Source organism: Anabrus simplex, chromosome 2 (genome assembly GCF_040414725.1).
Source record: "Anabrus simplex isolate iqAnaSimp1 chromosome 2, ASM4041472v1, whole genome shotgun sequence".
Taxonomy (NCBI): Eukaryota; Metazoa; Arthropoda; class Insecta; order Orthoptera; family Tettigoniidae; genus Anabrus; species Anabrus simplex.
The window spans coordinates 275221582-275246346 of NC_090266.1; the positions used below are offsets into that span (position 1 = coordinate 275221582).

General features: G+C 38.3%; 1 protein-coding gene across 2 annotated transcripts in view; it reads right to left on the reverse strand.

The window, feature by feature from the left end:
• Positions 1-24440, reverse strand: part of flfl (serine/threonine-protein phosphatase 4 regulatory subunit 3 flfl) — a 426810-nt gene extending 402370 nt beyond the window's left edge. Inside the window, exon 1 of one of the 2 annotated variants that reach the window (XM_067140579.2) lies at positions 23544-24440. The gene's annotated coding sequence lies outside the window, so the exon portion shown is untranslated. The remainder of the gene's footprint in view (positions 1-23543) is intronic. The other variant, XM_067140581.2, reaches the window with a different exon arrangement.
• Between the last annotated feature and the right edge of the window lie 325 nt (positions 24441-24765).

The window sequence follows — 24765 nt, forward strand, 5'->3', positions numbered from 1 at the left end:
ACTGTCAAGAATGAAGTATGTCCCATGTACAATATTGTGGATTTCTTGTGCCTGCCTCAGATAATAGCCTAACAGCATTTTATGACAATGAGGAAATTCTTCAATTAGCATATTTTTTATTGATGTGATAAGTCATCTGGATTTTGTTGCCATCAGAATGGCTTCAACTACAGAATAAGGTTAACGAAGGTCAAATATCTTCAAAGGGATTAGGCAAGTTATTAAGAATTCTACACAATTTTCCCGAGCGCTTAGGTGAGACGAAGAAAGCATTTCCCAGACTCGCGTGCATTGCAGCAACAAAAGTATATTCTGAATGAGGATTCAGCTTCATTAACAAGATAAAAAGGAAGCTACTTTCCCTAGACATCACTACACTAGAAGATGTCATATTTGCCAGTAAATGGGCCGTCTTTAAAAAGACTTCAACCCTGGTGTTGGTTGCCATAGACAAGACAAGTAGTACTTCTCATCAGGACAGTGCCATGACAGTGGCCCAAAGACCAGACACTCCAAATCCAGGTAAGCAAGGCATGAGGGATAATTCAAAGTAATTTTTCTTTCTTAAATCAGCATTATTGAACCTACAACTTGATAAAGGAACTAAACTGGCCTAATAAATAATGGAGAATGCAATACATTTCGGTTAATGCTGAACTATAACAACATTTTTTCAACCACACCCATTCTGGAGAGTGAGAAATTCCAATAATTTTGGAGGGCTGTATTTTCTTATGCTGAAACTTACGGATATTAAGAAAGATTATCAAGCAGGTTTTATGCACACAACACAGAGCAGATGACCAGATATGTCCCTTACTGTAAAATTAAACAATAATAATCTGCTTGGAAGTAGGCAATGCAGTATGAATATCCACAAATGCATAGAATATAATGATTTAAACAAATGCAACAACTACAATACTATCCAATTTATTTCTACCATTCTACTCGATCTTCATTAGTTCTAGATTCATCTCCTCTAACTTGTAGTCTGCTGTTTTAATTGAAGTTCCCTACAAATGAGATTACATGACAAGCTATAAGGTAAAAACCAAAGCCATACAACAATCAAGGAAAATGCAACCCTCAATTCTGCAAATAAAACCTACCTTTAGATACCATAATCTACTTACTATCAGAAACTTGACATGTGTTACTGTGGCATCTGATCCGGTATACTATATGTACTTGTACTGAATTGGAACTAGGATTAGAGAGAAAGAAGCAATCTTGAGATATGGTATAACAGCAATTATCAGGAGCTGATCGCCAGGCCGAGTGGCTCAGGCGGTTGAGGTGCTGGCCTTCTGACCCCAACTTGACAGATAAAAAATTAGATGGATGGCTTTTCCGGCGTTTGCTCTATTAACCAGCGTTTCGTCTTAGGTCTGACACTAGACTCTTCAGAGTGGGATGTGTCAGACCCTACCCACTGACGCTGGGGTGTATGCAGGTGAACTTATCAGAAGCTTATTTATGAAGCACAGTCTGATAACTGCATACGGGAGATAAAACTCCACAATGGAAATAATGCCCGCCTAGCAATTCCAAATGGAAATTCTAAGTTCCCATGAAGGGAATTAGATTCTTTTCCACCAATAGAGCATATCAAAAAACAGATAAAAAATTGTACCGCCAAAATCTACTGGACCTCAATGTCAGTAAGTACCGTGTAGTTTCGTTATTTCAACAGTATCTATAACTCGGTGGTATTTGTGAAACTCGGTTATCGTTTAAAAGCTTTTTGCCCTGATGTGTGATAATGTTGTTTATTATGGATATATGGATATAATTTATATGTACAATAACTTTGCTTATATTTCCTTAATATCTTTCTCTTATATGTTTCTTGCAGTTGCCCAGAGGTGTTTTGACAGAATTACGGAGGAGCAGCAAATGACTATTATCTCTACAGTGTATGATGGCGGAACTAAGAAAGAGACAGATTTGTACCTTATGAGACTGATAGAGTATACACCAGCAGCAAGAAGAAGTAGAAAAGAGGAACCAAGATTTGTGAAAAAGGGTACATTTAAATTTTACGCTATGAAGGATTCTGAGAAGTTGCCTGTGTGCCGGAAAGCTTATTTAAGTTTACATGCTATAAGTGATAAAGCTATTGTTCGCTTTACAACACTACCGGTAGTCGTTATTGGTCAGTCTCCAAATGATAATAGGGGACGACACTTCAATAGAGGAAATGCTCTGAAACCAGATGTTATTCTCAAGATAGGTAAACATATTAGATCTTTTCCAACTCGGTCCAAACGTGGGTGCACCTTTTTGTATGATTTATGTAGACTTCCTGACACAGTTATAGAACTTTACCTTTTTAGTGATTCCTGTGCTGGACAAAAAAACAGGAACAACACTGTTGTTCGATTTTTGATGTATCTTACCATGATTGGAAAATTTCAAACATTTCAACATTATTTTCCAATACGAGGTCACCCTTTCTTGCCTTGTAGCAGGGATTTTTCTTTCATCAAAAGAGTGTTACGAAGACGAGACAGGGTGTATTCAGTTGAACAGTATGTTGAAATTATAGTGAGTTGTAGAAAGAAGCCTCATGCATATCAAGCCAAAGTCATGGAATATGAAGATATAGTCTAATTTAAGCAGTGGTGGCCATCATATTTCAAGAGTTGTACTGCCTTGGATAGCCAAATGAAAGTTAAGTTCTCTCTTGCAAGCTATAGACATTTAATCTACAAACCAGAGCTACCAGGCTACATACTGTATGTGCATCGGAGTTTATTGATGGAATAAACTTCCTCTCAACCGCAAGAAAATCGAAGATGTTCAGAAAATCATCAAATACATTCCTTCAGAGTATCAGGGATTTTACAATAATATTGTTCAGTGGTCAACCAGAAGTGATGATCAGTCTGATGTAGAAATTGATTAGGACAATTAAAAGAAAATGTTTTCATGTAAGGAATTGCAATGTTGAGTGGTATGTGCCAAGCTAAGAAGTATTCCTTGTATCTATTGTGGATTTATATGCAGTAAACTAATTGGTTATGGTGACATAAACGAGTGTTTCTCTTAAAATAGTTTTCAGTACCTTTGAAAATTTGAATTGTTGGAAAAAGGAAGAATGTCCAAGGCTTTATACCTCAAATTATTTTTAATCAGTTGTGAAAATGCCCTCTATCTGGCTGTCATAAAGTTCCTGCTGAATAGCTTTACAACTTTGCAATGTATCACAAAACTCCAGGACCAATAATATGAATGCTATTCAGTTTTTTCCAGTTTTCTCAAAACAGGGTTGCTTGGACATTCTTCCTTTTTCCAATAACCGATTCAATTATATTAGTACGACCACAATAGTAAAAAAATTTATTTTTTTAACCAGATACTACAGCCCTGATATGTCTTGGACTAAAAAGAGACCAGTGTTTAGTCTGAAGACCTGCAGATTATGAGTGATGCATGGCCAGCGAATCGTTTCAACCCTTATTTTTGGCTTTCTAGACCAGAAAGGTAGCAATTGACTCTGTATTTAGAGCCTATAAATTATATCAGGACCGAGCTCGATAGCTGCAGTCGCTTAAGTGCGGCCAGTATCCAGTAATCGGGAGAAAGTGTGTTCGAACCCCACTGTCGGCAAGCCTGAAGATTGTTTTCCATGGTTTCCCATTTTCACACCACGCAAATGCTGGGACTGTACCTTAATTAAGGCCATGTCCGCTTCCATCCCATTCCTAGGCATTTCCTATCCCATCGTCACCATAAAACCTATCTGTGTCAGCGTGACGTAAAGCAAATAGCAAAAAATAAAATATCAGGGTCTCTCAAACGGCCAAAATCTCATGCGTGCAAACCGAGGCGCAGACGTTCTGTGCACCGTGCATCGGTCCGACTCCGGTCGGTTCAGACCAGCACTTTGTCTCGGGACAACTCTGCCAAGCTCGGCTCTACTCTGCCCGGATCGTGGAGCACTGCAGAGCAAGTGAGGAAGGGGAAGACAGAGCGAGCGAGAGAAGCATGGGGAAAGAGAGAGAGAGAGCCCTATTGTCAAAATAGAGAAGTGGGGGTCTGCACTTTGGTCAGCCTAGCAAAGTCGTCTTTTGCACCTTGCACCGCACAACGCACCGATGCATGCACCCTGAGAGGCCCTTGGATTGTAAAAGAGAATAGGAAAAGAGGCTGTATAGCCTTTAAAAGCACGTGAAAATTTCTGAACATTTTTCAGTTCATTTCAGATTAATCTCCACTAGACATTAAAATGATATTTACATGAAGACTTCAACTAAAAAGGTCCAGAACAGTCACCCATCCCTTGTTGCACAATTCTTTCGAATGCACCTTGTTAATCTAATATAATTTTTTCAAATATTATTTTTACAAATTTTTAAAAGTTCACCGTAGGAAAAACATCGCTTTAAATTAATATGCAATATATCAGACAATGGGAGACCACACATGGAAAAACATTGTAGTGGCACACCTAGACACCAAGGTTATCTACGAAATTAACACAACTACTCACATAGCTCAGTGGATTAATCCATGTCATGATTGATCCGGGTAACTACACCATAATAAATAAATAAATAAATAAGTCCAAAACAAAAATAATGGAGTGCAGTCGAACGAAGGCAGGTGATATAGGAAATATTAGATTAGGAAACGAAGTCTTAAAGGAAGTAGATGAATATTGTTACTTGGGTAGTAAAATAACCAACGATGGCAGAAGTAAGGAGGACATAAAATGCAGACTAGCACAAGCAAGGAAGAGCTTTCTTAAGAAAAGAAATTTGCTCACTTCAAACATTGATATCGGAATTAGAAAGATGTTTTTGAAGACTTTTGTGTGGAGCGTGGCATTGTATGGAAGTGAAACATGGACGATAACTAGCTCAGAAAGAAAGAGAATAGAAGCTTTTGAAATGTGGTGTTATAGAAGAATGCTGAAGGTGAGATGGATAGATCGAATCACGAATGAAGAGATACTGAATCGAATTGGTGAGAGGAGATCGATTTGGTTAAATTTGACGAGAAGAAGAGATAGAATGATAGGACACATCTTAAGACACCCAGGACTTGTTCAGTTGGTTTTTGAAGGAAGTGTAGGTGGCAAGAACGGTAGGGGTACACCAAGGTATGAATATGACAAACAGATTAGAGCAGATGTAGGATGCAATAGTTACGTAGAAATGAAAAGGTTAGCACAGGATAGGGTGGCATGGAGAGCTGCATCAAACCAGTCTATGGACTGATGACTCAAACAACAACAACAACTACACCATCTGGAGACCCAGGAACAACACTGGCTAATAGGAGTGTATACATCTGGCATGTAAGGTCTAATACATTATTACAGAGGTTTATACATGTTGGGAATGTAAACCAATCCTAGGCATAAGTAATTCCAATTGCAGTCAACCTATATGTCTCCACCCAATATACCGCCACCCTCAGTTATCACCCACTATAAGCAACAAACTGATATTCCTGATGAAAGTAGCATAGTAACTACCTCTATATAATGCCACCCCCACCTACCACATTTGGCAGCACAGGTACAGAAGTGGTTTTTTTTTTTTTGCTAGGGGCTTTACGTCGCGCCGACACAGATAGGTCTTATGGCGACGATGGGATAGGAATGGCCTAGGAGTTGGAAAGAAGCGGCTGTGGCCTTAATTAAGGTACAGCCCCAGCATTTGCCTGGTGTGAAAATGGGAAACCACGGAAAACCATTTTCAGGGCTGCCGATAGTGGGATTCGAACCTACTATCTCCCAGATGCAAGCTCACAGCCGCGCGCCTCTACGTGCACGGCCAACTCGCCCGGTCAGAAGTGTTGTACAGTGTCAAAAGTGTACTGGACATATCACCAACTGACAATTTAAAATTATTGGAAGAAATCTGGAAACTATCTTCAAATGGAAACATGGCTCTTACATAATCCTTTAGGAATGTGAACAGGGTGGATGCTATCAACCCTCATTAGTAGCTCAATATCTCGAGTGGCATAGTGCAAGGGACTTGCTGTATCTCTTCTGGAAGAACGATCATGACATTGAATGGGAATTTCCTTGTGGCTTTCTGAAAATAGCTTTGGAACCTTGGACAAAGCAATGAGGGCAGAGTTTGGCAAGTAGCTCACCTTGGCCTGTTACGAACTTCAGTCCTGTCTGTGCATATGCTCTGTGCGTGCAGTTTCTATGATGAATAAACAACATTAAATGTAAGAGAGAAGCAAGGAGTGTGTACTTACAACATCCTCTCGCTAGTCAGCAGAACATAGCAAATCATTTTTTATTATTGTGGGGAAAATCCATTAAGCAGGTGAAGCTTTGGAGACATTTGAAAAACGTAAGTAGACTGACAAAACATCTCTGTCAGCCAAAAATGAAAAGTGCGAAGTGTGAGAAGCTGGAAGAAGCTTTGGTTATTTGGATATTCCACACCAACACTAAAATCGGAGCTGCAACTGATGAGGTCATTAAGGAACAAACACAGCTTATTAGTGACAAATTAGGTATTGCAGACATGGCATAAAGCAACCACTGTATTTCAAAATTTTCAACCCATCGGTTTATGTCGAGTTTAGCAACAAGAGAAAGGCATGGTTGACTGCTGTCAAATTTGACAAATGGACCGAAGATTTCACCAATGACATGAGGATAAAAATCGCAATGCATTACCCATTCTTCACGATGCACCATGTTAAAAAATTCCAGTTAATATAAGCAACACCAGGGTGGAATTTCTTTCACAACAATGCACTGGATATCATTATATTATTAACAAATACATCGCAATTGGGAAATATCCTGGTGGCAATGGTCACTTAGAGTAGTGTGATAAGGTAAAGTACTAATGTATAACAAGCAATTTCATGGAAAGAAAATATTACAAGAAATACTACTAGTTTAACATTCTAAATCCAGCATTATCATATACAATATATATTCAGCCTTCGGACGTGTGAATAATCAAAGGTTATATCAAGATAATATCAAGAGGAAAAAAAAAAGTTGTTTTTAACAGATCAATGCTGGGGATTCTGTTAGTTTGTCATTAAAGGATGCTCTGTTCTACATTGATTTTATGGGGAGAAGTTTCAGCTACAACAGTAAGGAACAACTGGTCCCATACTGGAATCACTACTGGAATCGATTCTACTGAGGAAGACCAATCACTCCAAGCATTATACGAAACTTCTACCCAAAGGAGCAACTCTCACAGAAGAATGGATAAAGAAGTGCCAGTGTTTCACTAACTTTCTACTGATGACACTGACTTAGTGAAACCACCAGAAAGGTCAAGTGACATTGAAAATCAACGTGAGATACCTGAACTGCTGCATACGATCACTACTAGAGAAGCTGAAGTGTGTGTAGACTGTTTGTGTGGTTTATTTTGAACAGAATTCTTTCTCAATGGAAACATGATCACTTCATTGCCATTCACTCAGGTATTTCAGCTCACAGTAAGATCCGTAAAGTTCAGTCCAAAATCTATTCATTTTTCAGAAGGATTTAATGTGCGGGCACTGAGATGTGTGCATATAAGATGTGTATTGCATACTGTATTGAAATCATTTTTCAGACCTAAATATAACTTATGTACTTACTGTGATTATGATAACTGTATGAAATTTGCATGTAACATCTGTCGTGGTATTTGATGAATACAAAAAATACCTACAAAAGTTAAATGCTGAATCAATACTACTCCAGAAAATCCCAATACAGTAAATCACTATGCAGAATAAGTCATTCAAATTAATGTTTTAAAGAGTGACCTTGAATTAATGCCACCTTTTTTTTTTTTTGCACGAACTACACTGAACAAACGATAGCATTATAAAGAGAGATAACTGTACATTCATTAAAACAAAACCCATAACATCACAGATCACCAGATAATTCCATCAATGATATTAGAATATACACATGATCTATCAAACAACTTGACAACTAACAGACAGACAGCTGCTTCACAAATGGGAAAATTTTATATTAGAATTCTAATTTAATTAAATGCATGGTTTATCATTATTATTATTATGACATTTAAACATAATTTCTGGATTCCTTGCATGGCTTATAACAAGTGGGTGGGAGTGGGGGGAATTTTAAAGAGCAAAGTTTTTTTTTTTTTTTTTTGCATGTTACATATATGCTACATCTTTCTTAAGCTTATTCCAGTTATTTCTGGGGTCGCAGGCACCACCCAGGCTAATTTTGGTTTTGGCTGGGAGTATAAGATGTCCTTCATAACGCCGCGTGATTCTTGAAAACCTCGACCCTGGATCGACCAGGATTCGAACCTCAGCCTTCTGGTTTGGAAGCCAGCAGCTAAGCCCCCGAGTCAATTACGCCCCCCAACATACGTGCCACATCGTGGATAAATATTCATTTCACATGTTACTACGTACAATATCAATGCAAACAAGTGTCCTTTCTCTGTTCTTTCCTTGTACTTGCTACAAATGACTTGTAAGCACGGTGCGTGTTCATTCACTGATAAATCCGTAGGTGGGGCCCATGACAGCTTACTTGACTTTCTTGGTTTCAATTTCTCTCACTTTAGGCGTTCTCCATCATGGCCAAAAGACCAGAATTATTCCTTTAAGTAAGTAAGTAAGTAATTTGCCTTTATTCGTGGCAAAGTTAGGGCTCAAGGCCCTCTCTTACACTTAACCACAACATTTAAAATAATTAACAGACATAATTTTTTACATACAATTTTTTTTTAAATAATATAGTACTAATAGCAAATATGGAGATAGTAAAACAAGAACGAATTATAGAATGTACAACATGACAATATAAATAAACATGATAATTATAAAACTAACACTAGTAATTTAATAAAAGAAGGAAACACAGCAAATGCATATAGCTAGGCAAATACACTTCTAATATTTATGAAAATATGCTCATTCACACTTCACCCATCATACAAGTCAGCTAGAAGTATTCAGCAAGTAATTTCGGCAATCCATCTTAAATCTCCTACGAGAACGCAAATCCCTAATGGCAGCAGGGAGGGTATTCTACAGCCTCGCGGCAGTGACTACAAATGAGCGGTTGTAAGTCCTGGAGTGACAGAGATATTGTTAAAGAGGAGCCAGATCGTGTATCGTGGTCATGATAGGAGGAGAGATAATTAAAATTTGATGAGAGATAATCCGGTACACCTGAGTTTACAACTCCATGCAGAAGGGGCATGTGGAGATTGCGACGCTCATGAACATGAAGCCATAATAACTCCCTATAATAAAGTGAAAGGTGAGAATCATATCGCAGCTTAAATATAAATCCAATAAAGGTGTTTGAACTCCATTCGAGCATCTTATTACTGTCTTGAGATATGACTGTAAGTACAGTGTCGCAGTAGTCAAGAAATGATAAGATTCGGGATTTTACCAGTTGTATTTTACGACATTTTGGAAATATAGTAGAGTAGCGTTTGAGAGGAAAAAGATATTTCTGCACTTTACGGCATGTATTTGTCACTTGTTCAATCCAATTTAGCGTCTCAGTCATTCTTACTGATGTACAATATAGGACAAAAGTATTATTTAAAATAATTGGGGATACATGTCTACCTTTTAACAAATTAAGGTTTCTTTTGGTACCAAATATTATACTGTAGTCTATGAGTTTTGTTAGGATTTATTAACAAGCTGTTATTTTTGGCATAGTCATTTAGTCGTCGTAAGTCGAAATTTACTCTGTCAATGGCTACATCTAGGTCTTTTGGATACGAGTGATAATAAATCTGAAGATCATCTGCATAGATGTGGTACTTGCTACATTTCGATGCGTTCCCTATGTCTTTCATACTAACAACAAATAAAATTGCGCCCAAAACCGACCCCTGTTGGACACCTATTGACTCGTTATGCTATATACAATAATAAAGTTTTATTATGAATCCACCTGTTCAATACAATATAATGTTGTTACATTTAAAATAACTTCATTAGTTAAAAATTCATAATAAAACTTTATTATTGTATATCACAGATTTCAATTCGGATTAAAACATGAGATTAGTCACTTGCAATCGTTATGCTATCCCGAATACATTGTTCCCACCGATATTCAGGAAGAAATGCTTCACATCTTATGCAAAAAAAAAAAAGTGCAAACCTACAGCATCCTAGAACCTGTATCAATTTCAGTTAGTATTCCACTTGGGCCAGTAATCAGTCGAGTCTAGAGTCTTCAAAAAATGACTTTTAGCGAGTCAAAATTAATTTCCAATTTCAACTCTATGTAATATAACGTAACCTCTTCCCGCTCATTGATCGATGCAATATCACAGTATAACCACAGTGCAGCCAACATCTGAGCAATTAACGTCAAAGACTTTCTGTTAAAATTATGGAACTCATGGGAATCCCATAGACACTAGGTCATGAAATTTCCTCTAGAGGTGTTATAAACACGTGTGCAACAATAATGCATTCCATTAACACACGGAGCACCAGCATCTACTGCCGCCTTGCATAACGCATTTTTGGCAGCAACCCTTATCCGGAGGTAGTGTCAAAAAGGTTATCTCAAGAGAGTCTGCTTACTGAATTCAACAGAATTAGATGATGCCAATTTTCTCTCTGTAACTCATATTCTCAATTCTGTTCAACATAAATAAGTAAATGAATAGGTTTCGTTCATGGAGACCAGACAAATGTGAAATATGAGACAACTTATAACCCTGTGATGTGCAGATGCTGGGAACTGGCAGGTGGCACATTGCATTGGCACAGGTGATTGACGTCACAGTCCGCTGTGCTCTCGTGCACTGTATGACTAGGTTGCATTTGTAGTTAGTCTCAGTTAACATAATGGAGGTTACTGCGGAAGGTACAAAGCGGAGACTCCCTACTTCGTTGTAGTTTCGTCATGAATGTACCTACTTATGTATGCTCAAGGGTTGGCAAAATGTTTAATTTGTCACAAACCCTTGAACCAATTGAAGAAATACAATCGAAAATGACATATTGTTTATCATAGTAGGATTACAGTCAATATAAAACTGAAGATGGTCTAGCACTAATAAATATCTATTAACTTGACAATGATGGCCACTAATGTTCCATACTGACTTAATCATAACAGTTCATTGTGTCCAGGTTCAACACGAAATCAAACAGGGGTAATGCAGGAGTTGGTTTAATAATGAATAAGAAAATAGGGCAGCGGATAAGCTACTACGACCAGCATAGTGAAAGAATTATTGTCGCCAAGATAGACACCAAACCAATGCCCACCACAATAGTGCAGGTCTATATGCCTACTAGTTCAGCGGATGATGAAGAAATTGAAAGAATATATGAGGAGATAGAAGATTTAATACAATATGTCAAAGGTGACGAGAATCTAATTGTGATGGGAGACTGGAACGCAGTGGTAGGCCAAGGAAGAGAAGGTAGCACAGTAGGAGAATTTGGATTGGGACAAAGGAACGATAGAGGAAGTCGGCTGGTTGAATTCTGCACTGACCATAATTTAGTCCTCGCCAATACTTGGTTCAAACACCACAAACGACGGCTGTATACGTGGACGAGACCTGGAGACACTGGAAGGTATCAAATAGACTTCATTATGATTAGGCAGAGATTCAGAAACCAGGTGTTGGATTGCAAAACTTTCCCAGGAGCAGACGTGGACTCTGACCACAACTTGTTGGTCATGAAATGCCATCTGAAGTTGAAGAAATTGAAGAAAGGAAAGAATGCAAAAAGATGGGATCTAGACAAGTTGAAAGAAAAGAGTGTGATGGATTGTTTCAAGGAACATGTTGCACAAGGACTAAATGAAAAGGCCGAAGGAAACACAGTAGAGGAAGAGTGGAGAGTCATGAAAAATGAAGTCAGTAGGGCTGCTGAAGAAATGTTAGGAAGGAAGAAAAGATCAACTAAGAATCAGTGGATAACTCAGGAGATACTAGACCTGATTGATGAACGACGAAAATACAAGAATGCTAGAAATGAAGAGGGCAGAAAAGAATACAGGCGATTAAAGAATTAAGTGGATAGAAAGTGCAAGGTAGCTAAGGAAGAATGGCTGAAGGAGAAGTGCAAGGATGTCGAAGGCTGTATGGTCCTGGGAAAGGTAGATGCTGCATACAGGAAAATCAAGGAAACCTTTGGAGAAAGGAAATCTAGGTGCATGAATATTAAGAGCTCAGATGGAAAGCCACTTCTAGGGAAAGAAGACAAAGCAGAAAGATGGCAGGAGCATATCCAACAGTTGTATCAAGGTAACGATGTAGATAATTTTGTTCTGGAACATGAAGAGGCTGTTGATGCTGATGAAATGGGAGACCCAATTTTGAGGTCAGAGTTTGACAGAGCTGTGAGTGACCTAAATAGGAACAAGGCACCTGGAATTGATGATATTCCCTCTGAATTACTGACTGCCTTAGGAGAAACCAGCATGGTAAGGTTATTTCATTTAGTGTGCAAGATGTATGAGACAGGAGAAGTCCCATCCGATTTTCGGCAGAATGTTGTTATACCTATTCCCAAGGAAGCCGGTGCTGACAGGTGTGAAAACTACCGCACTATTAGTTTAGTATGTCATGCCTGCAAAATTTTAACACGTATTATTTACAGAAGAATGGAAAAACAAGTTGAAGCTGAGTTGGGGGAAGATCAATTTGGCTTCAGAAGAAATGTAGGAACACGTGAAGCAATCCTGACTTTACGTCTGATCTTAGAGGATCGAATGAAGAAGGACAAGCCCACGTACATGGCATTCGTAGATCTAGAAAAGGCATTCGATAATGTTGATTGGACCAGGCTATTTATGATTCTGAAGATGATAGGGATCAGATACCGAGAACGAAGAATTATCTACAACCTGTATAAAAATCAGTCTGCAGTGATAAGAATCGAGGGCTTTGAAAAAGAAGCAGCAATCCAGAAAGGAGTGAGGCAAGGCTGCAGTTTGTCCCCTCTCCTTTTCAATGTTTACATAGAACAGGCAGTAAAGGAAATCAAAGAGAAATTTGGAAAGGGAATCACAGTCCAAGGAGAGGAAATCAAAACCTTGAGATTTGCCGATGATATTGTTATTTTATCTGAGACTGCAGAAGATCTCGAGAAGTTGCTGAATGGTATGGATGAAGTCTTAGGTAAGGAGTACAAGATGAAAATAAATAAGTCCAAAACAAAAGTAATGGAGTGCAGTCGAACGAAGGCAGGTGACGTAGGAAATATTAGATTAGGAAACGAAGTCTTAAAGGAAGTAGATGAATATTGTTACTTGGGTAGTAAAATAACCAACGATGGCAGAAGTAAGGAGGACATAAAATGCAGACTAGCACAAGCAAGGAAGAGCTTTCTTAAGAAAAGAAATTTGCTCACTTCAAACATTGATATCGGAATTAGAAAGATGTTTTTGAAGACTTTTGTGTGGAGCGTGGCATTGTATGGAAGTGAAACATGGACGATAACTAGCTCAGAAAGAAAGAGAATAGAAGCTTTTGAAATGTGGTGTTACAGAAGAATGCTGAAGGTGAGATGGATAGATCGAATCACGAATGAAGAGATACTGAATCGAATTGGTGAGAGGAGATCGATTTGGCTAAATTTGATGAGAAGAAGAGATAGAATGATAGGACACATCTTAAGACACCCAGGACTTGTTCAGTTGGTTTTTGAAGGAAGTGTAGGTGGCAAGAACGGTAGGGGTACACCAAGGTATGAATATGACAAACAGATTAGAGCAGATGTAGGATGCAATAGTTACGTAGAAATGAAAAGGTTAGCACAGGATAGGGTGGCATGGAGAGTTGCATCAAACCAGTCTATGGACTGATGACTCAAACAACAACAACAATTATTATATTTATGAGTTCTAGTATTATTAGTAATATCATTAGCTTTATGAAACAGGGCCCAGGACAATGAAATTGAGAATATAAACAATGAGCCAGTTGTCTGCCTCTCCTACAGAATCTCTCTTCAATTGGCAAAACGATCACAAAGTTAATCAGATTGAGATTTGATCAAAGGCTGTTTCAAAATGGGGGCGGAAGAATTTAGTCCTAATCTGATAAATCAATATGAATCAGCAATTCTATCAAGGTGGACTGTGAATCGACGAATTCAAGATCTTAGCGGGGAAGTATTTATTGCTACTGCCAGCCCGCAGGCCACCGCTGGCGCACTGGCAAGCAGCCTATCACGGCCTGTTCTAGCAAGCGAAGCCTGCACGTGCCTGGCATAAACGAAAAATATAAAATCGAGCAAAATATTAATGGACAAATTTCTGTGCCTAAAATATTTAGCATATAACTGTGAAAAATGTAGAAGTGAATAACGTATGAGGTTCAACTGTACCAATTATACTCAACTATCCAATCCAATGCCAAGAGTACCCAACATGTTACAGCCAATCTTCTTTTTTAGGAAGTGGATGTTTACAACTTGCTTAACGTCGCACCAACACAGATAGGTCTTATAGCAATGACGGGATAGGAAAAACCGAGGAGTGGGAAGGAAGCGGCCGTGGCCTTAATTAAGGTACAGCCCCGGCATTTGCCTGGTGTGAAAATGGGAAACCACAGAAAACCATCTTCAGGGCTGCTGACAGTGGGGTACGAACCCACTATCTTCCCAATTCTGGATAATGGCCGCACTTAAGCGACTGCAGCTATCGAGCTCGGTGATCTTAATTGAGGTAAACACATAGGCCTAAATATGATTGTAAATAAAGGGTACAGATCTCTGCACATGGTTATGAGGGTATTTGGGGGTTGTAGTAAGGATGTAAAGGAGAGAGCATATTTGTCTCTGGTGAGACCCCAACTAGAGTATGGTTCCAGTGTATGGGACCCTCACCAGGATTACTTGATTCAGGAACTGGAAAAAATCCAAAGAAAAGAAGCTCGATTCGTTCTGGGCGATTTCCGACAAAAGAGTAGCGTTACAAAAATGTTTCAAAGTTTGGGCTTGTAAGACTTGGGAGAAAGGAGACGAGCTGCTCAACTAAGTGGTATGTTCCGAGCTGTAAGTGGAGAGATGGCATGGGAGGACATCAGTAGACGAATAAGTTTGATTGGTGTCATTAAAAGTAGGAAAGATCACAATATGAAGATACAGTTGAATTCAAGAGGACAAATTGGGGCAAATATTCGTTTCGGCTATAGGAAGGGGAGTTAGGATTGGAATAACTTACCAAGGGAGATGTTCAATAAATTTCCAATTTCTTTGCAATAATTTAGGAAATGGCTAGGAAATCAACAGATAGGGAATCTGCCACCTGGGCAACTGCCCTAAATGTAGATCAGTAGTGATCGATTGAATACGGATTAATTGAAAAGTAATTAAGATCGGTGGAAAACGGTAAATAAGAATGTAAACAGACTCTGGGATGGGTTTCAAGCAATTGTTCAGGAATGTGAAAACAAGTTTGTAACTTTAAAGGTGGTAAGGAATGGTAAAGACCCACCTTATTATAGGCCTAATTGAGAAATAGACTAAGGAGGAGGTGCAGACTGGAAAGAAATAGAGTTAGAAATGGCTGTGGAAGTAGGGAGAAATTGAAGGAACTTAGTAGGAAATTGAATCTAGCAAAGAAGGCAGCTAAGGATAACATGATGACAAGCATAATTGGCAGTCATACAAATTTTAGTGAAAAATGGAAGGGTACGTATATAGTCCTCTCCGTGTAAGGACGTACCCTAAGGGTGCAACCTTACCCTTTCTCCCCTGTAATATTAAGGTATCGATTTATAGTTACTTTTCTTGCTGTTGGGTATTTTGCAGGTCTTTTTCAGTGTCGGTAACCATACAGTTTAGGGACCCTACTTGCCGATACGACGTCTTACATTAACCGTTAATCTGGCACGTTGGCAACGTTCAATCACTGTTCTAGCATGAATTGCGTGTTGCCACCGCATCGCCGTTAAAGTCACTAGTGATACATTTGCGAGAATATTTAAAGCATATTTTCTTTTTCTGTGGGATTGTAAATCTATTTGGCTAATACCAAGTAAGTAGAATTGTGGCATGTTCGGATAATGCATTTATTAACATTGTTTGCGTGAAATGATTAAAGTGCTCAAGTACGTCAGTCTCATGTCTAGATCTACCGGTACACGAAATAACTCTTGCGGGACGAAATTTTGGCAGTAGAACTTATGACATTATTATTTTCAAATCCGCAGTGAACTTGAAACCTGACCTAATTTCCGTTCACGGAGCTTGGCACATTAGTATTCCTATGTTTCCTGATAAGCTTGAAGATATAACCAGCCTGCAGGCTGAAAATATGCCCAATAATTTCTCTCCTTACTGGTTACCGGTGTTGAAGAGAGAAGGAAATGTTCGCGCAAAAGAAAGGGAAGTCATTGGATGTCTGGAACTTTCTAAAATCACACTGCAAAGACTTATTAAATAAATTGCATTGTTTAACACGCCCCTCTTGTCAAGAATATGGTTATAGTACGCCTAGTGTATATCAAAATAAAGACGGATAATTTGAGTGAGAAAGTGTGTTTATATCCTTAATTCCTCATTGAGCGTGGAAATCGACGAGATATTCATAATTATCTTGAGTTATTTGATCTTATCTTTTATCATTTACTAGGGTAGGGAAACATTGATTATCGGTGTTTCCTACATTGAGGTTAGTTTGTTATGGTTATGTCTGGTGATTTTAATATGTAACCAGGCAGGTTGGCAGCAGTGATCAGCCATTACAAAAAAGAGAAAAGAAGAGCATCGGGTGGCGATATTTACTTTCTGGGGTATTTCCTTACGTGGAAATTACTTTAGGTATTTTAAGGCAGAAACCGATTCCAAGAAGGACATTCTAGGAATAGTTAATGAACAAGGAGAGTGTGGATGTGAGGATCTTCAAAAGGCAGAAGTATTCAGTCAACAGTAGGTATGTAAAGATTGTCGGTTACAAGGAAAATGTCCAGACAGAGCAGGCGACTAATGCTAAAGAAGTATTGAAATTTACATATGATAACAATGATATTTACAATAAAATACAAAAGTTGAAAACTAGAAAAGCGGCTGGAATTGATAAGATTTCTAGGGATATACTAAAGATAATGGGTTGGGATATAGTACCATATCTGAAGTACTTATTTGATAATTGTTTGGTTGAAGGAGCTATACCAAATGAATGGAGAGTTTCTATAGTAGCCCCTGTGTATAAAGGAAAGGGTGATAGACATAGAGCTGAAAATTACAGGCCAGTAAGTTTGACATGCGTTGCATGTAAGCTTTGGGAAGGCATTCTTTCTGATTACATTAGACATGTTTGTGATATTAATAACTGGTTCGATAGAAGGCAATTCAGTTTTAGGAAAGGTTATTCCACTGAAGCTCAACTTGTAGGATTCCAGCAAGATATAGCAGATATTTTGGATTCTGGAGGTCAAATGGACTGTATCGCGATTGACCTGTCTAAAGCATTTGATAGGGTGGATCATGGGAGACTACTGGCAAAAATGAGTGCAATTGGACTAGACAAAAGAGTGACTGAATGGGTTGCTCTATTTCTAGAAAATAGATTTCAGAGAATTAGAGTAGGTGAAGCTTTATCTGACCCTGTAATACATAAGAGGGGAATTCCTCAAGGCAGTATTATTGGACCTTTATGTTTTCTTAGATATATATATATAAATGATTTGAGTAAAGGAGTGGAATCAGAGGTAAGGCTTTTTGAGGATGATGTTATTCTCTATAGAGTAATAAATAAGTTACAAGATTGTGAGCAACTGCAAAATGACCTCGATAATGTGAGATGGACAGTAGGCAATGGCATGATGATAAACGGGGTTAAAAGTCAGGTTGCGAGTTTCACAAATAGGAAAAGTCCTCTGAGTTTTAATTACTGTGTTGATGGGGTGAAAGTTCCTTATGGCTATCATTTTAAGTATCTAGGTGTTAATATAAGGAAAGAACTTCATTGGGGTAATCACATAAATGGGATTGTAAATAAAGGATACAGATCTCTGCACATGGTTATGAGGGTGTTTAGGGGTTGTAGTAAGGATGTAAAGGAGATGGCTTATAAGTCTCTGGTAAGACCCCAACTAGATTATGGTTCCAGTGTATGGGAACCTCACCAAGATTACTTGATTCAAGAACTGGAAAAAATCCAAAGAAAAGCAGCTTGATTTGTTCTGGGTGATTTCCGACAAAAGAGTAGCGTTACAAAAATTAAAATGTGGCAAAGTTTGGGCTGGAAAGAACTGGGAGAAAGGAGACGAGCTGCTCGACTGAGTGGTATGTTCCGAGCTGTCAGCGGAGAAATGATGTGGAATGACATTAGTAGACGAATAAGTTTGAGTGGCGTCTTTAATAGAAGGAAAGGTCACAATATGAAGAAAAAGCTGGAATACAAGAGGACAAATTGGGGCGAATATTCATTTATAGGAAGGGGGGTTAGTGATTGGAATAACTTACTAAGGGAGATGTTCAATAAATTTCCAATGCCATTGAAATCATTTAAGAAAAGGCTAGGAAAACAACAGATAGGGAATCTGCCATCTGGGCGACTGCCCTAAATGCAGATCAGTACTGACTGATTGATACACTTTACTAGGTAGTTCACATTTTTAACAAGGTGTAACTCATGCAAAAATGATGTGAAATAATTCTTGAAGTACATGAGAAGAGAGATCCATCATTTATGCTTGCCAGGGACCCCGCAGCCTGCATCCAGCTTACTCTATGCTTGCCAAGGGTCCACCAACCTGCCCCTAAAACTATTTTTACTTAGGCCTATATAGAAAATTAAAACTAGACTGATCTCCGAGATGTGGCTATTTCCTGTTTTCCTACTGGCTGCAGGACAGTTCCCATAGATTCCAATAGAGTGCATCATGTGTGGCCCATCTCTACTACATTCCACAAAAATAAAGAAACCGCGGAGTTTATGTACTAGTACTGTTGTTGTTTACACAGCAAAGCCAAACTATAGAATTCATGCTAGGAACAAGATTCTCATCGAGAAATGTTATATAATGTGTGTGTGACACATGTATCATGGCATCATATTCCCTCATGTTCTTGTCACTGACCAATACTGTCAAGGGGATACTTGAGGACCACATGTCTCTTCGCAACTATTGGCGCCCCTGTTTACACCCCCCCCCCCCTCCAGGCAGGTCTAACCAATCCAGACCAACGGTTTTTTCACTAGCCAGACCTAACCAATCCAGATCAATGGACCTGTCACTATCTACCTAGTCAGACGTAACCAATCCAGACCAATGGTCTTGTCAATAACCAGACCTATCTCATATTCTGTCATATTCTTGTCACCTAAGTTCAAAAGTTGGCAGCCTTGTGTTGTGCGCTGTGACATCATGTGAGCCGCGTCAAGTTGCATTCTAAACTTCTTTCGTGAACTAGCAAATTTTACTGAAACCAACGAGAAATGCTAATAAATTAACACATATACACCCCACTTTCTTTTTGTACATATGAAATCCAAATCTTCCATCGAGTAATCTCAGTAATCTCATATGAAGAACCTAACCTCCACCTGGCAATAATTTTCAGTAGATCACTGATTAGTTAGGCCTATGGCTCTTCACATAAAACCATCTAAAAGGGTTTTCCCATTTATATAAATTTTGTCCTTGATTCTCAGGAGGGAAAATTCAAAATAATAATGATCATTGCAGTTATATTCTCATGAACATTGATCTTTAACTGAGGAAAATGCAACGAAATCCCCAAACCTATTACCACACTCCTTACTTACATAACATTGAGTCAACAAACAATAATTAAATAAATAAATAAATAAATATATGCACACACATCTTGGGTATAGTCTGCAAGGAATTATTTCTTTTAGTGAATATGATAAACATATTTAAATACCTACAACAAATTTACCCAGATTATTATTCTCTCATTTTTGTCGATCTCTACTACTATTCAGCTAAGTAAATATGCATGTAAACCTGAGATGTAACTATTAAAATAAGGACTGAACAATCCCAGAACTATGCAAACATTAGGATATACCTTATAGATAATAAGATACACAAAATACCCAAGATAACATTCTGATTTGTTTAACACATTTAACAACAGCCACTCCATGGGGCATTTATTACTTGCACACTTTTTAGTGATAGATGGACACCCTAGTGCTGAATTGGTCGACCTCGGTTATCTTCGAGATTCGTATTGGCAACCTTTGAAACACAAACTATGAATCGCTTGTGCATCGCTGTGCGACATCTGGCGTAAAATTTATGTACTAGTACTGTTGTTGTTTACACAGCAAAGCCAAACTATAGAATTCACGCTAGGAACAAGATTCTCATCGAGAAATGTTATATAATGTGTGTGTGACACAGCTGTTGGCTTGAGATAATAAAGGTTTAGAAAATTCATATCGATCGATCATATTATCGATTCAATTCAGATTTCATTTCCATTCAGCTGGCAGTATTACCGGAACCGGGGGAGCTCCCTCCTTACCCATGTACAAAAATCTATCCCTAAAAAGTGTGCGAGTAAGGAACCCACAGGCCAGGGATTTAAATTCTCTTGTAGCACATGAGAAAACTGAATATCATTCCTGAAGTAAATAAGTTCTACAATCTTAAAATCTACATACCTGAAGAAATAAGAGAAAAGTGCACAACGTGCAAAACGCTGGCAAACAGGAATGAGTTAGCTGGAAAATTTATAATGTCCAATAACGGACCATTTATATTGGTATTATAAATTTACTCATTCGGAATAAATATTTCAGATTCCCTATGGGAATCAACATCTATATCATCTGATGGCCAAGCAGGCATCAGTTTTTGATAAGGAGACAAAGTCCCTCATAGTGCATTGGCACTGCCGGTGGCTACAATTAGCCTACGCAGTGGCCTCCACGGTATGCATTGACCAGCGTCTTGGTAGGTGTGCTAGGTACCAACTGATGAGCCCAGCCTAGCACACGGGGGTGAAACGCTGGCAAACAGGAATGATTTAGCTGGAAAATTTATAATGTCCAATAATGGACCATTTATATTGGTATTATAGTAATTTAGTCGCGACAAAGTTGTGTTAGGGATATACGTCTCTGGTGACACCATAGCGCATGATACCGATCACACTGTGTATCGCACTGCATCCTAATAGATTTTGACTGTATGATAACTTTAAATTGTACCACAACTAGGGGTGGGATTAAATAATAATAATAATAATAATAATAATAATAATAATAATAATAATAATAATAAAGTGCTAGTAAATGAGATGAGCTATCTTCACGAGAAAGAAAGAACACTTCAGTTTACTGATACTCAAGAAGATTGCCTCAACAAGCTTTTTCACATAGGAGTTCTTGGTTCTAAAAAAACAGGTTCCTTCAAGATTACACGCATGCTGCACGATACTAACAGGAAGAAACAAATGTCCCTTTAACATGAATCTTCAGTCCCCTACCCTTACCAGGGCTGTACAAAATATACGGGCCAACTATAATTGCAGTTTGTTTGCGCCAGCACTTAAATCCCTTAACTGACCCGACAGCCGCGCCCATGCCTTACCTGGTTTATGGTACTGAATGTGTTTACACAGTCTTTTTTAAATTTTTTAAGCTCTGTGCAAGTGTCCTGGGAGCTACAAGGAAAGGCACGAGCATGGCCCGGCGACTCATTTGACTCATGTCCGGCTGATGTGACGTAATGCAGTAGTAATTAAGTGATAAGACCCACGTCTTCACCACAATAGTTAAGTGTAACATCTGTGATATTCACGGAGTGTTCAATCTGTTAGCTTTGAAAGAGTGTAGTATCTGCACGAATACAAAAGTTATTGTGTGTTTAATAAGTGATATTTACAGTAGAACACAGTGCATTCATCGTGTTGTGCTATGCGAAGCATAATATTCTATTAGAGAGTACCGATTTAGATTCATTTGCCAATTTCCTGGCATACTCCCTCCCCATAGGAATGTAGTACGTAATTTAGTGAAGACGTTCCACACCACCAGGCCCATTCTTAACAAAAAACAAAAAAAAGCAGGAGATGAACTGTTTTTAAGGAGGAAAAGAACTCCAATAAAATCCCTGTCGCATCTCACTGTACAAGCTTGTGTGTCATCTTCTGCCCACGAAGCAACAAAATTGTTAAAAGCCAACTGCACAAACCCTGACAGTTTCGCTAGTGTTCGGTATTATAACTGGTTGTTTCAGTCCATTCACGATGGGTATGATGACCCAGAACTTTCATTTTCTTATGATGAGGCATGGCTGCAATTAAGTAGCTACATAAATAGGACAAACAATTGTTACTCGAGTATTCACGAGGTGTCAGGTTTTTTTGACAGCTGAGGAACAATATTTTGAACATCAAATGTAATGCCAGGTAGGTTTCAGACTAATAGTTTCACTAGAAATAGCTTTCTATACATGTGAACTGCTGCGATGTAGTGGGGAGTAAAGGCATGCGTTATACCAGCTAGCGAGAGTGTCATTGCATCAGCCATGCCATTCTCAGAGTGGTGCTGCGACCAAAGCTTAAAAAAAAAAAATAAAAAAAAAAAAAAGACCCTGTATAACAGTATACAAACTCTGGAACATTTTGATGATGACTACAAAGGAATCTTAAAGAGTACATCAATTCTGTTTCAAGAACACAGCAAACAAAAGAAAAATATTGCCTCCAGCAGCATGTTATCAACTAACAGTGTTACTGAGCATCACATTCTTGTATTATAGTTACTGTACCACGAAGGGGCTTCAAAGTACATTGTACAGACGAACGTTCAAGTGATTAAAATATCCATATTCAGAACAACCATACCCATACCCATCAATAAATGCAACATTTTAGGATAAACTGACCATAAATGTTTCTGTTAATGTACCACGGGTAACAAACTGAAAGCCACCGACCACGAGCGCTTAATCTGTACGAGTATTTCATATGTTGGTACCCAACATAGAATCGAAAATTATTTCAGGGAAAAATAATTATCGATACATGGTACACAAATAACGTCATTATTCCCTACTATAAACCAAAATAAAAAAGTAAATTACCCTAAGGGAGCAAAAGATTTTCAACACATGTTCCCTATTTGACGATAAATACTACTTAAGACGGAAAGTCATTCATAACAGCAGCCATCTTGAAACATGCATTTCACTTGGGGATAGTTTTTTTAATCATTATAATTCGAGAAACATTCGAGTTAACGTCGGAAACTGTGATAATAAATGCATCCAGTCAATACCCCGTCAATAAGGTAGTTCGTTTCAAGGCTGTATAATTATACATAGTTATAATTATACATACAAAAGTTAACCTACCATACTTGCAACACGGTAACTAAGGAACACCTAATACGCGTAATTTTCTTGTAGGCCTTTAAATGCATTACTTGCACAGAGCCTATCAAAACAGTTGTTCCCTGGTTCTTAACTGGGCGAAATTATTTACGCAACTCTTCCTTCGGTGAATAGTACAAGATAAGGCACCGTATAAGTGGAGTTTTACGTGATATGACGAAATTTTTAACTTGTCACTTTGAACAAAAAAAAATAGTATATTTCAATAATTTAATACATTACCTTCTTGATATGTGCTGTGCAGCTATAGTCCAATTAAGAATTCCATCATCTGCATAATTCAGTCCACTCGAAAATCCAATTATCTGTAATAGACAGTACGTTCATCACCATCATGTGCTAATCGTAGTCCATTCGGGGCTTCCATTTCGCACAGAACACATGCCTATCAATTCAGAGAACAACATGCATTTCTTGTTTTTTGGACACGTGAGATAATGGGAATAATGCACATCTACAGATGATTCTGATTATTCGGCAACAACATCAGCAAACAATAAGAAATCCTTATGAACACTTCTACCGTCACGCAGCGATTATCCATCACTTATTCCCAATGCAGAAACAACCCACTCACAGCTCTTTATTCACAACCACAAATGCACCATTTCGCAACAAACGAAATTAATCACATCCACTCCACAAAGTATATTTCAAGAATTAATCGAAAGGAACTACTCCATCACACGCTTTAAAATATACAATATCTGTTCTGTTTTCTCGACAAACTGTGAAATACACAGTTAATAGTGCAAACATTTATCGTGTCACCTGTTTCAGCATTTATCATCATTAACACATATGTCTCCCAACGTACATCGATGCCATTCACGTTTCCATCAACAACACAACACATTTATCCGATTCCTTGTGATAAACTTTCTTTTCGAAGCCATGTTCCTCCGAAAAACAAACCTTACACGACAAGTGAATACAAACTAGAAATCCAGTGCTAAGGAACAATCCACATAATTTCTGAATAGATTGCCTAACGCAGCACTCATGGACATTAAAAGTGTCTCCTGAACATCAAATCACTTTTTGACTAAATAACTGACAACTTCTCGAGGAGACCCACAACACAACGCGCCATTTTGGATTCGCATCAACGCGCTACGGGGTCCACATAGAAAATGTGACGGATCCGCGCGTAATACAAAATTGTGCTGATATGACTACTCGGATACTCGAGTGTAACAGGTACACTGTTCGTTCTCAGTTCGAATCTACATGATTAGAATAGATTCGTACGATCTTGATTGAAGGAATAACTGAACAACAAGTAAAATATACCATAATACCTAAGGGGAACAGGTAGGTCGCCTTGACGACGATCAATAAACAGTTGACGTTCCATTACCGTAACTCACCTATTGAAATAATTGCACCAAAGAAATCAACTTCGAAGAGCAATATACAGCCTGTTCTACATCATACTTTCAGC